The sequence below is a fragment of the Triticum dicoccoides genome, chromosome 4A (assembly GCF_002162155.2).
Source record: "Triticum dicoccoides isolate Atlit2015 ecotype Zavitan chromosome 4A, WEW_v2.0, whole genome shotgun sequence".
NCBI lineage: Eukaryota > Viridiplantae > Streptophyta > Magnoliopsida > Poales > Poaceae > Triticum > Triticum dicoccoides.
In genome coordinates, this window is record NC_041386.1 from 628,314,827 (window position 1) to 628,327,922 (window position 13,096).

General features: G+C 45.5%; 1 pseudogene; it reads left to right on the forward strand.

Moving 5' to 3' along the window:
* Nucleotides 1-579, forward strand: part of LOC119283901 — a 31,168-nt pseudogene extending 30,589 nt beyond the window's left edge.
* Nucleotides 580-13,096: the final 12,517 nt, after the last annotated feature.

Here is a 13,096-nt window from a genome sequence, read left to right on the forward strand (position 1 = left end):
TGACGGCTAGGCCGTCGGCATAGATTTCCATCTATGCCGACGGCCGAGCCGTCGGCATACATGTGCCACGTGTCGTCCCCTGAATCGCCAGCGCTGTTGACGGCGCCGTCCATTGCCGTCAGACGGAAAACAACGCCGACGGCTAAACTATGCCGACGGCTCTCCCACGGCCGTCGGCATATGCTCCTATGCCGACGGCTATACTACGCCGACGGTCTGACACATCTACGCTGACGTGATCTACGCCGACGGGGATATGCCGACGGCAGCCGTAGGCATAGATCTATGCCGACGGCAATGGACCTATGCCGACGGCCCTGGGCCGTAGGCATAGCCCGCGAGTCCGGTGGTGGGAGGTCGCTATGGTTCGATGTGTATGGAAACGACTTCAGGTGGGGCGCGCAAGTGGCCGTCCGGAGCGGCTTGGAGAACAAGGTGGATGGGAAGACAACGATGTACGAGGGCTGACGCGTCGGAGGCAGCATGGCGCTGGAGCTGTGCCTTGCCCCATAGACACTCGCTAGGCTCATCGAGGACGGGGAGTTCATGGACGCAACCTATACTGCTGATGATGAATAATGACCGACCGTGTCTTTGACTCTGTTGTGCAGCAAAACTTTGTACGATCGACAACCCATCTTCCATGACTACTTTACTTTTTTGTTGCGAATGACTGCTATCAATGAGAACCAAATCCAACCATCGTGCTTAGGCACGTCTCGGGCGACGGGTGTAGCCAGTACTGCTCAATAGTGTTTGACCGTGACCCTCTTGCAACAAAAATTTGTACTCATCTTTGATGGCCACTATCAACGAGGACCAAATCTATCGGCAGTGAAGATGATGCCCCCTTGGTCTGTCCGCAAAACCATGCCCCCATCAGCTGCTCCTGTTACCGGTATGTAGCTGCCATCGACGTTCAATTTTGTCCATCCGGCTGGGGGTAGCGTCCACCGCAGCTCCACATTCTGCTGAACGTGCTATTGTGGCGCCAAAACACTAACCTGAACAACCATCTTCACTTTCTCCATGTTATCTTGGGGCCATCGATGAATGCACAACAAAAAATTGATATAACCTTGTAGAAATCTGCGAGATGCTTATGTTGGAGGTTGGACTTGCCATGAGTTATTCATTCCGCACATACCACACACGCCACATGGTCATCAGGACTATCATACGTGTAGCATCAGGTAGATGCTCCAGTAGTGAGAATAACCATTCTAGACTAGTGTGGATGATATTCTCCACCTTGGGGATGGGCTAGTCAAGCGCCATAGCACATTACAACTCTTTTGCTAGGGGGCACCTACACATTGCGTGGAAGCTATTCTCTCATTCCACACCACAAAGGGGACACTCGTCAGAAAGCTCGAGGTGACGAAAGAATTTATTTGCCCCTGTGGCAAGCGAGTTGGAAACCAGCCTCCATGTGAAGATGCATACCTTTGAGGGAGCAGGCCACCCCTATATGGTCTTCCAAATGGTGCAATGACCATCAGGTGCCTTCCTCATTGCAGTCACCAATGAATGTTTGCGCTCGTCCATGACGAGAAGATATGTGGAGCGAACGATGAAGATACCATTCTTCTCGGGAGCCGATGCAATGACGCCGTCGGTGATGCGAGGCGACGTGCATATGTTGGTGATGGTCACAACGTATGCCGGAAGGAAGTACTTTCACACCACGTTCGTACCCTAGTTGGCGGTGTGTAGGGAGGTGCTCGAGCTGGCCATGCACCATACGGATTTGCCCATTCTCATCGAGATGGATAGTGTAGAAACTGTGAACATATTCCACGCTTCGACAAGGGATTATTCGAGGAACCTTCAGAAGATTAAGAGGATGAAGGATGCTGAGACTAGGGACATTTCTTTTACGTCTATTTGTCGCTCGCAAATTAAAATTATCCATGCTCTTGCTGCTTACGGTAGGACCGTAGGAGAACCCGTATTGTGGTATGGCTGAGTTCGGGTATGCGTGACATTGTAAACTTGATTCTGGAAAATTTGCCTCCTTTATTGGCAAACTTAACTCTTGCTCGCGCTCTCCCATTCCTTCCTCTATTCTGACTATTAGGTCGTATCTGGTAGCAACCGTCATGTTTGTTCTATGCTGCCTTTTATAGCTTGGTTTGGATAACATGTCACGTGTACAATTAAGTGGTATTATTTCTCTATCGTGGCCATCCGCCGGGAGCCGGGGAGCATGCGTTGCGTATGAGAAAAGATAAATACATGTGGCATTGTTTTAAGAGTAGTTGGTAGTAATAATTACTCTGAAAATGTAACATGCCGACGTTCGGCCATATCTCTTAGGGCGTAGTGTGCCTCCACACTGTTTGATTTGTCGGCGGTGCCCATAATTACTTATAGCCACAATAATCACAAAGAAAAATTTCATTGTGAATTTAATTCTCTATATAATGCACTTTCATGAGAAATAACAAAAATCAAACAAGCTGAGTGGCACTAGTAGAAAACAGGGCTTTGGTTCGAGCCTGCCAAGCCCATTAGTCCCGGTTCAGTCACGAACCGGGACCCATGGGGTCATATGTCCCGGTTCGTGCGCCCAGGGGCCCGGCCGGGCCTCGGGAGGCATTTGTCCCAGTTTATGTGGACCCATTTATCTCGGTTCTAGGCACAAACCGGGACCAATGGCAAGAACCGGGACCAATGAGCCTCGCTCCTTGCCCACAGCCATTGGTCCCGGTTTGTGCCTAGAACCGGGACAGAAGGGGGGCCTTTAGTCCCGGTTCCAGTCACAAACCGAGAAAAATGAGTTGCCTATATATACCCCCTCGCCTGCGAGCAGAGCAGTCCACACTGCTCTGTTTTTTCAGCCGGCGAGGGGAGGGCATTTGGGTGCTTTAGCTCATCTCCTATGCACATGAGGTGTTCGATGAAATGCCCGAGCCACGCTAGTTAAGCTGTCTCCTCTCGAAGCTTGACCTCCGAGCTCCATTTTTCCCGAGATTTGTCTAGGTTTAGCGGTCCGTCATGCCCCGTCCCCGTCTTCACCGCCGTCGATAGCCCGCGCCGATCTCGTCGCCGGCACCACCGTGGTGAGCCTCTTGTTCTTATCTTCTTTCTGAAAGAAAAAAAATTCTTACTTTAGATAGATACTTGTCTAATTTTCTTACTTTTGACACACATAATTATATATAATGCACGCAGATGAACCGGCAATGGATTTACGGTGACAGACACACCTTCGAGTACAATAAGGGCATGCATAATTTTCTCGAAGTGGCCGAGGCAAACAAGCAGAATGGTTTTATGTGTTGTCCATGCCCTAATTGTGGGAATACGATGTCTTACTCTAACCGGAAAATCCTTCACACCCACCTGCTTTATAAGGGTTTCATGCCACACTATAATGTTTGGATGAGGCACGGAGAAATAGGGGTTATGATGGAAGACAGCGAAGAAGAAGAGGACGATGACAACTATGTGCCCCCTGAATACGCTGATGCTGCAATGGGGGAAACTGCTGAAGATCAAGAGGAACCAGACGATGTGCCCGATGATGATGATCTCCGCCGGGTCATTGTCGATGCAAGGACACAATGCGAAAGTCAAAAGGAAAAGCTGAAGTTCGATCGCATGTTAGAGGATCACAAAAAAGGGTTGTACCCCAATTGCGAAGATGGCAACACAAAGCTCGGTGCCGTACTGGACTTGCTGCAGTGGAAGGCAGAGAATGTTGTGCCTGACAAAGGATTTGAGAAGCTACTGAAAATATTGAAGAAGAAGCTTCCAAAGGATAACGAATGGCCCGACAGTGCGTACGCAGCAAAGAAGGTCGTATGCCCTCTAGGATTGGTGGTGCAGAAGATACATGCATGCCCTAATGACTGCATCCTCTACCGCGGTGCGTATGAGGATTTGAACGCATGCCCGGTATGCGGTGCATTGCGGTATAAGATCAGACGAGATTACCCTGGCGATGTTGACGGCGAGCCCCCCAGGAAGAGGGTTCCTGTGAAGGTGATGTGGTATGCTCCTTGTCGGTGTCAAAACCGGCGGATCTCGGGTAGGGGGTCCCGAACTGTGCGTCTAGGCCGGATGGTAACAGGAGACAAGGGACACGAAGTTTTACCCAGGTTCGGGCCCTCTCGATGGAGGTAAAACCCTATGTCCTGCTTGATTAATATTGATGATATGGGTAGTACAAGAGTAGATCTACCACGAGATCGAGGAGGCTAAACCCTAGAAGCTAGCCTATGGTATGATTGTTGATGTGTATGTTGTCCTACGGACTAAAACCCCCTGGTTTATATAGACACCGGATAGGGTTAGGGTTACATGGAGTCGGTTACAATGGTAGGAGATCTTCATATCCGTATCGCCAAGCTTGCCTTCCACGCCAAGGAAAGTCCCCTCCGAACACGGGACGGAGTCTTCAATCTTGTATCTTCATAGTCCAGGAGTCCGGCTGAAGGTATAGTCTGGCTATCCGAACACCCCCTAATCCAGGACTCCCTCAGTAGCCCCCGAACCAGGCTTCAATGACGATGAGTCCGTCGCGCAGATTGTCTTCGGCATTGCAAGGCGGGTTCTCCTCCAAATTCCGTGTACCTGTTTGAATAAAGTCCGGTTTCTTGTAGATGTTGCGCTCCTTGGCTTCTACGCCCAATAATGGCCGCTTCCCACGTGTCAAACGAATATGAAAAGTCTGAGTGTTTTTACATTCACACCCCTAGCCGCGTAAATGAGCTGCCCTATTTAAGGGGACGAGGATTTAGATCCAATCCACACCTTCTCCCCTCCGCGAGTGTTCATCAGAGCGCATCCGACAAAGGTCCATTCCACCATGGCCAGCCGTCGCAACTCCTCCCCTCGCCCTTCCAGCCCTAAGCCTGGATATTGGGAGAGATGTTCCACCTCGCATAGCGAGCTAGTGACGCTCCAGACCAAGGGATTTCTCCCCCGGCCTATATGGTCCCGGTTCGAGCTGGTCTTGCCGTTTACAACGGCGGAGAGCAAGCAGAGAATGCCCCTAATCCTTCCAAAGGAGAGAGGTTGTGCCTTGTCCCTTACTTAATAAGGGGGCTCGGATTTCCAATCCACCCATTTCTCCAGGGGCTGCTGGAGTTCTACGGCCTCCAGCTACATCATCTCACGCCTGCCTTAGTATTGCATATCACGGGCTTTGTAGCCCTCTGCAAGCTGTTCTTGGGTGTTGAAGCTCATTTCGGACTATGGAGGGAGCTATTTTGCCTCGTGCCCCGTTCCAAGAAGGAGTCAATGTATCAGGTGGGTGGAGCCGAAGTGTGGCGCATCGCCGGGACCGGATATCTGTCCGAAACCCCAAAGAAGGCGTCCGAAGACTGGCCCTCGGAATGGTTCTACATAGAAGACGTCCCGCTGCCGGATCCTATCCGGATCGGCCTCCCTGAATTCAATAGTGCTCCCTTAAAGAAGCGCCTAAGCTGGCGTCCACGGAGCCCTCAGAGGGAAAGTGACAGGGACATCATTTACCTGATGGGCCGAATAAGAATGTTAGCCCATTCCGGACTAACCATGATCGGGGTTATGGCCGAATGCATTATACGGGGGTGCAGACGCTTCAGTATAGAAGCCACCCCATGTGGGACATCAACAGGGAGGACGACGCCACCCGCTACGGTCGTAAGGGGCCAGATTCAGCTGCCGCTCTACTAAAGATCTTGTCCACTTTGTATAAGGGAGAAGAGGAGGAATTTCTCCGCGTCAACCCTTAGGGTGGATTCTCCATGCACAATCCCCCGAGCTGGGTAAGCAGTCATATTTACTTGTCCATCCGTTTTGTATTCCCATTGTTAAATATTCAGTCTGACGACTTTGGCGCAGGAACTGCGCCAGGCTGTTAAGGAAATAAGCAGCCTTCCTCCACAACCCGAGGACCCAGGATGGTCCCTCGACCCGGCCTCTTAAGAGGATCTGGACATATCTGTGGAGCTGATTGATGGAGTGTTCCATCAATTGAGCGAGGACAACGCCTTGGTGGCCATTACGGCCGATTACCCAGGGCTAATCCTGACACCCCAGGTACCTGAGATCGAAGTCCCAGTACCCCGAATAGGTGTCCGCCCACTCGCATTCAGTTTCCTGATTGCAACCGAACTTTGCAGGGGAGGTTTTTAAGGCGGAAGGCCAAACCTGCGGCGACAAGCCAACGAGGGGCCATGGGGCCCCGTGGGCCGAAAAGAAGTGCAGTCCAGACCGAGGCGTCAGCGCAAAGGTATGGTGCGCCCCCTTATCCCAGGTGTTATACCTTCGAGGCACATTGACACTCATGCTCTCTTCAGGACAAAGAGACCTCGTCGGACTATACCCGGAGAGGCTGCCAATCGCGCCTCCACCAGCCAGGCTCCAAAGCCTGGTCCGGAGGCGGAGGCGGAGGCGAACGCAAGGCGCGCGCTAGACACTCCTCCGACGGAGGATGTGGACGGGTTGTCTGCTGCTACGTCTCGAGCTAGCGTTGGTTTTCCCCAAAGAGGAGGGGGTGATGCAGCACAGTAGCGTAAGTATTTCCCTCAGTTTTTGAGAACCAAGGTATCAATCCAGTAGGAGGTCACGCGCAAGTCCCTCGTACCTGCACAAAACGGTAGCAACTCGCAACCAACGCTTAGGGGTTGTCAATCCCTTCACGGTCACTTACGAGAGTGAGATCTGATAGAGATAATATTTTTGGTATTTTTGGTATAAAGATGCAAAGTAAAAAGTAAAAGCAAAACAAGTAAAATAAAGTAATGGAGATTGATATGATGAGAATAGACCTGGGGGGCATAGGTTTCACTAGTGGCTTCTCCCAAGAGCATAGATATTCTACGGTGGGTGAACAAATTACTGTTGAGCAATTGATAGAATTGAGCATAGTTATGAGGTTATCTAGGTATGATCATGTATATAGGCATCACGTCCGTGACAAGTAGACAGACTCCTGCCTGCATCTACTACTATTACTCCACTCATCGACCGCTATCCAGCATGCATCTAGAGTATTAAGTTAAAAATAGAGTAACGCCTTAAGCAAGATGACATGATGTAGAGGAATAAATTCATGCAATATGATAAATACCCCATCTTGTTATCCTCGATGGCAACAATACAATACGTGCCTTGCAACTCTTTCTGTCACTGAGTAAGGACACTGCAAGATTGAACCCAAAGCTAAGCACTTCTCCCATTGCAGGAACTACCAATCTAGTCGGCCAAACCAAACAGATAATTCGAAGAGACTTGCAAAGATAACTCAATCATACATAAAAGAATTCAGAGAAGATTCAAATATTATTCATAGATAAGTTGGATCATAAACCCACAATTCATCGGTCTGAACAAACACACCGCAAAAAGAAGATTACATCGAATAGATCTCCATGAGAGAGGGGGAGAACTTTCTATTGAGATCCAAAAAGAGAGAAGAAGCCATCTAGCTACTAACTATGGACCCGAAGGTCTGAGGTAAACTACTCACACTTCATCGGAGAGGCTATGATGATGTAGAAGCCCTCCGTGATTGCGGACCTCCAGAACAGGCCCCAAGATGGGATCTCATGGATACAGGAAGTTGCGGCGGTGGAATTAGGTTTTTTTGGCTCCCTCTGGTCTAATGGGGGTACGTAGGTATATATAGGAGGAAGGAGCACGTCAGTAGAGCTCTGAGGGGCCCACGAGGCAGGGGGGCGCGCCCTCCACCCTCGTGACCTCCCCGGAAACTTCTTGGAGTAGGGTCCAAGTCTCCCGGATCATGTTCGGTGAGAAGATCACGTTCCCGAAGGTTTCATTCCGTTTGGACTCCGTTTGATATTCTGTTTCCTCGAAATACTGAAATAGGCAAAAAACAGCAATTCTGGGCTGGGCCTCCGGTTAATAGGTTAGTCCCAAAAATAATATAAAAGTGGAAAATAAAGGCCAATATAGTCCAAAACAGTAGATAAAGTAGCATGGAGCAATCAAAAATTATAGATATGTTGGAGACGTATCAGGCATCACCAAGCTTAATTCCTGCTCGTCCTCGAGTAGGTAAATGATAAAAAGAGAATTTTTGATGCGGAGTGATACTTTGGCATAATTTCAATGTAAATCTTCTTAATCATGGTATGAATATTCAGATCCGAAAGGTTCAAGACAAAAGTTCATATTGACATAAAAATGATAATACTTCAAGCATACTAATCAAACAATTATGTCATCTCAAAATAACATGGCCAAAGGAAGTTCATCCCTACAAAATCATATAGTTAGGCTATGCTTCATTTTCGTCATACAAAGATGTTCCCAACTTCTATACCCCCGATGACAAGCCAAGAAATTGTTTCATACTCAAATAATCTCAAACTTTTTCAACCTTCACGCAATACATGAGCGCGAGCCATGGACATAGCACTATGGTTGGTATAGAATATGATGATGGGGATTGTGTGGAGAAGACAAAAAAGGAGAAAGTCTCACATCAACGAGGCTAATCAATGAGCTATGGAGATGCCCATCAATTGATGTTAATGCAAGGAGTAGGGATTTCCATGCAACGGATGCACTAGAGCTAAGAATGCTCAACAAAAGAAAACTAGTGGGTGTGCATCCAACTTGCTTGCTCATGAAGACCTAGGGCATTTTGAGGAAGCCCATCGTTGGAATATAGAAGCCAAGTTCTATAATGAAAAATTCCCACTAGTATGAACAAGAAAACTTATGAGACTCACTATATGAAAACCATGGTGCTACTTTGAAGCACAATATATGAGACTCACTACATGAAGAACAAGGTGCTACTTTGAAGCACAAGTGTGGAAAAAGAGATAGTAGCATTGCCCTTTTTATTTTCTCCTTCTTTTTTTTGGGCCTTTCTTTTTTTCTTTTTGGCCTTTCTCTTTTTTTTTGATTGGGCAATGCTCTAATAATGATGATCATCACACTTCTATTGATTACAGCATAATGATTACAACTCGATACTAGAACAAGATATGACTCTATATGAATGCCTCCGGCGGTGTACCGGGATGGTGCAATGAATCAAGAGTGACATGTATGAAAAATAATGCATGGTGGCTTTGCCACAAATACGATGTCAACTACAAGATCATGCAATGGCAATATGACAAAAGTAAAGCATGTCATGATGATGATGATGATGATGATGGAAGTTGCATGGCAATATATCTCGGAATGGCTATCGAAATGCCATGATAGGTAGGTATGGTGGCTGTTTTGAGGAAGATATAGGGAAGTTTATGTCTGAAAGAGCGTATCATATCACGGGGTTTGGATGCACCGACGAAGTTTGCACCAACTCTCAATGTGAGAAAGGGCAATGCACGGTACCAAAGAGGCTAGCAAATGGCGGAAAGATAAAAGTGCATATAATCCATGGACTCAACATTAGTCAAAAGAACTCATATACTTATTGCAAAAATTTAGAAGTCATAAAAAATCAAGTACTACGCGCATGCTCCTAGGGGGATAGATTGGTAGGAAAAGACCATCGCTCGTCCCCGACCGCCACTCATAAGGATGCACAAGCCAGGTACACTTCATGCTTCAAATTTGTTACACAACTTGAACCATACGTGCATGCTACGGGACTTGCTAACTTCAACACAAGTATTTCTCAAATTCACAACTACTGAACTAGCACGACTATTATATTATCACCTCCATATCTCAAAACAATTATCAAGCATCAAACTTATCTTAGTATTCAACCCACTAAAAAGAAAGTTTCACATATCTTGAATACCAAGTATATTAACATTAAGCAAATTACCATGCTATTAACGACTCTCAAAATAATCTAAGTGAAGTATGAGAGATCAAGTTTCTTTAAAACAATCCACCACCGTTCTCTAAAAGATCTAAGTGAAGCACTAGAGCAAAAATTATCACGCTCAAAAAGATATAAGTGAAGCACATAGAGTAAACTATCAAGCTCAAAAGATATAAGTGAAGCACATGGAGTATTCTAACAAATTTCAATTCATACATGGCTCTCTCAAAAGGTGTGTACAGCAAGGATGATTGTGGTAGACTAAAAAGCAAAGACACAAATAATACAAGACGCTCCAAGCAAAACACATATCATGTGGTGAATAAAAATATAGCTCCAAGTAAATTACCGATGGAAGTGGACGAAAGAGGGGATGCCTTCCGGGGCATCCCCAAGCTTTGACTTTTTGGTGTCCTTGGATTATCTTGGGGGTTCCATGGGCATCCCCAAGCTTAGGCTCTTGCCACTCCTTGTTCCATAATCCATCAAAAGAATTCACCCAAAACTTGAAAACTTCACAACACAAAACTCAATAGAAATCTCGTGAGCTCCGTTAGAGAAAGAAAACAAAAGACTACTTTAAGGTACTGTAGTGAACTTGTTCTTTATTTTTATTGGTGTTAAACCTACTGTATTTCAACTTCTCTATGGTTTATAAACTATTTTACTAGCCATAGATTCATCAAAATAAGCAAACAACACACACAAAACAGAATCTGTCAAAAACAGAACAGTCTGTAGTAATCTGTTACTAACGCAAACTTCTGGAACCCAAAAAATGCTACCAAAATTAGAAGACCTGGGCAATTTGTTTATTGATCAGCAGCAATTGGAATCACTATTTTATCACGTTCTGGTGATTTTTGACAATTCGGGCACTGAGCGCAAAGATTCTGGAAATTACAGCAAGATCAAATAACTATCTTCCAAGAAGATCTAATAGGTTTAACTTGGCACAAACACTAATTAAAAGATAAAACCACATCTAAACAGAATCTAGATGGATTATTTATTCCTAAACAGAACCAAAAACAAAAAACACAAAATAAAATTGGGTTGCCTCCCAACAAGCGCTATCGTTTAACGCCCCTAGCTAGGCATAAAAGCAAGGATAAATCTAGGTATTGCCATCTTTGGTAGGAAATTCTTCAATGAGGCATCCATATCCTTTAGAATTTTCTTTCTTTCTAGTGATTATCAAACTTTTAGGCATAAGATCGAAAAATTCATTCGTGGCAAATGGTTCCTTAATGATTGTAAAAAGATCGGGGTGAATACTTATAGATTTAAGATCCGCATTTTCCTTACTAGATGATTCACCCTTATTTTTAGGAACATACATAAACTTGGCAATTTTAGTGGGAGGACTAGGAGCACTTTTTACGGAAGAAAAAGCAGTTCCCAAGTTGGTAATGATACCCTCAAGTTTATCGATTCGAGTAGAGTCTAGATTTATTTTTTCATTAACCATGGGTTCCTTCTCCTTAATATTTTTCAAAGTCATTCCTACCTTAGATCCATATTGAGTAATTTGATTATGAATCTTTTTATCTAGATTTTCAATGGATTCAATGGTAGCAACTTTGTTTTCAATAATTTCAAGCCTTTGCATAACATGCTCCAAGGTTAACACAGTTCCATTAACCAAAAGGGGAGGTGAGCCAAATAAATCTATTAAAACATTATAGGAATCAAAAGTATGGCTACCCAAAAAATTCCCTCCGGTAATGGTATCAAGGATATATCTATACCAAGGATTAGCACCTACATAAAAATTGTGAAGAAGGACTGAAGTAGATTGCTTTCTGGTAGATCTATTTTGAGCATTGCAAATTCTATACCAAGCATCTTTTAGATTTTCTCCCTCCCTTTGTTTAAAATTTAGCACTTCATTCTCGGGAGATAACGGAGAAGATAAGGAATTCGACATAGCAATAGGTAAGCAAACTAACACACGAGCAAACAAAAGGCAAGGGGAAAAAGAGAAGGGCGAATAAAACGGCAAGGGTGAAGTGGGGGGGGGGAGAGGAAAACGAGAGGAAAATGGCAAATAATGTAATGCGAGAGATAGAGATTGTGATGGATACTTGGTATGTTGACTTTTGCATAGGCTTCCCCGGCAACGGCGCCAGAAATGGCTCGTTGACGGGAGAGTAAATCTTGACTTCACTTGGTGTAGGCCTCCCCGGCAACGGCGCCAGAAATGGCTCGTTGACGGGAGAGTAAATCTTGACTTGACTTGGCGTAGGCCTCCCCGGCACCGGTGCTAGAAATCCTTCTTGCTACGTCTCGAGCTAGCGTTGGTTTTCCCCGAAGAGGAGGGGGTGATGCAGCACAGTAGCGTAAGTATTTCCCTCAGTTTTTGAGAACCGAGGTATCAATCCAGTAGGAGGTCACGCGCAAGTCCCTCGTACCTGCACAAAACGGCAGCAACTTGCAACCAATGCTTAGGGGCTGTCAATCCCTTCACGGTCACTTACGAGAGTGAGATCTGATAGAGATAATATTTTTGGTATTTTTGGTATAAAGATGCAAAGTAAAAAGTAAAAGCCAAACAAGTAAAATAAAGTAATGGAGATTGATATGATGAGAATAGACCCGGGGGCCATAGGTTTCACTTGTGGCTTCTCTCAAGAGCATAGATATTCTACGGTGGGTGAACAAATTACTGTTGAGCAATTGATAGAATTGAGCATAGTTATGAGGTTATCTAGGTATGATCATGTATATAGGCATCACGTCCGTGACAAGTAGACCGACTCCTCCCTGCATCTACTACTATTACTCCACTCATCGACCGCTATCCAGCATGCATCTAGAGTATTAAGTTAAATACAGAGTAACGCCTTAAGCAAGATAACATGATGTAGAGGAATAAATTCATGCAATATAATAAATACCCCATCTTGTTATCCTCGATGGCAACAATACAATACGTGCCTTGCAACTCTTTCTGTCACTGAGTAAGGACACCGCAAGATTGAACCCAAAGCTAAGCACTTCTCCCATTGCAGGAACTACCAATCTAGTCGGCCAAACCAAACAGATAATTCGAAGAGACTTGCAAAGATAACTCAATCATACATAAAAGAATTCAGAGAAGATTCAAATATTATTCATAGATAAGTTGGATCATAAACCCACAATTCATCGGTCTCAACAAACACACCACAAAAAGAAGATTACATCGAATAGATCTCCACGAGAGAGGGGGAGAACATTGTATTGGGATCCAAAAAGAGAGAAGAAGCCATCTAGCTACTAGCCGTGGACCCGAAGGTCTGAAGTAAACTACTCACACTTCATCGGAAGGGCTATGGTGTTGATGTAGAAGCCCTCCGT